The sequence below is a fragment of the Myotis davidii genome, unplaced genomic scaffold (assembly GCF_000327345.1).
Source record: "Myotis davidii unplaced genomic scaffold, ASM32734v1 scaffold472, whole genome shotgun sequence".
NCBI lineage: Eukaryota > Metazoa > Chordata > Mammalia > Chiroptera > Vespertilionidae > Myotis > Myotis davidii.
The window spans coordinates 788,473-788,690 of record NW_006283774.1 but is presented as its reverse complement, the minus strand read 5'-3'; the positions used below and the strand labels follow the sequence as shown (position 1 = coordinate 788,690).

The following is a 218-nucleotide window of genomic DNA, read 5'->3' as shown; positions in this document are numbered from 1 at the left end:
CCCCCGGCCTCTGCCGCTCTGCTGTCGCTGCAAATGCTTCGGGCTGGGCTTGTGTTTGTTTGTTTGTGGTTTTTAAAATGTGTTCATATCGATGTCAGAGAGGAAGGAGAGGGGGAGAGAGAAACAGCCGCGAGAGGGAATCTGATCGGCTGCCTCCTGCACGCCCCCTACTGGCCGCATCCCGGACGTGTGCCCTGGCCTGACTGGGGATCCAACCC

General features: G+C 59.2%; 1 protein-coding gene across 1 annotated transcript in view; it reads left to right on the top strand.

Moving 5' to 3' along the window:
- LOC102754192 (adenylosuccinate synthetase isozyme 1) overlaps window positions 1-218 on the top strand; it is a 20,318-nt gene that overhangs the window by 1,779 nt on the left and 18,321 nt on the right. The window lies entirely within an intron of this gene.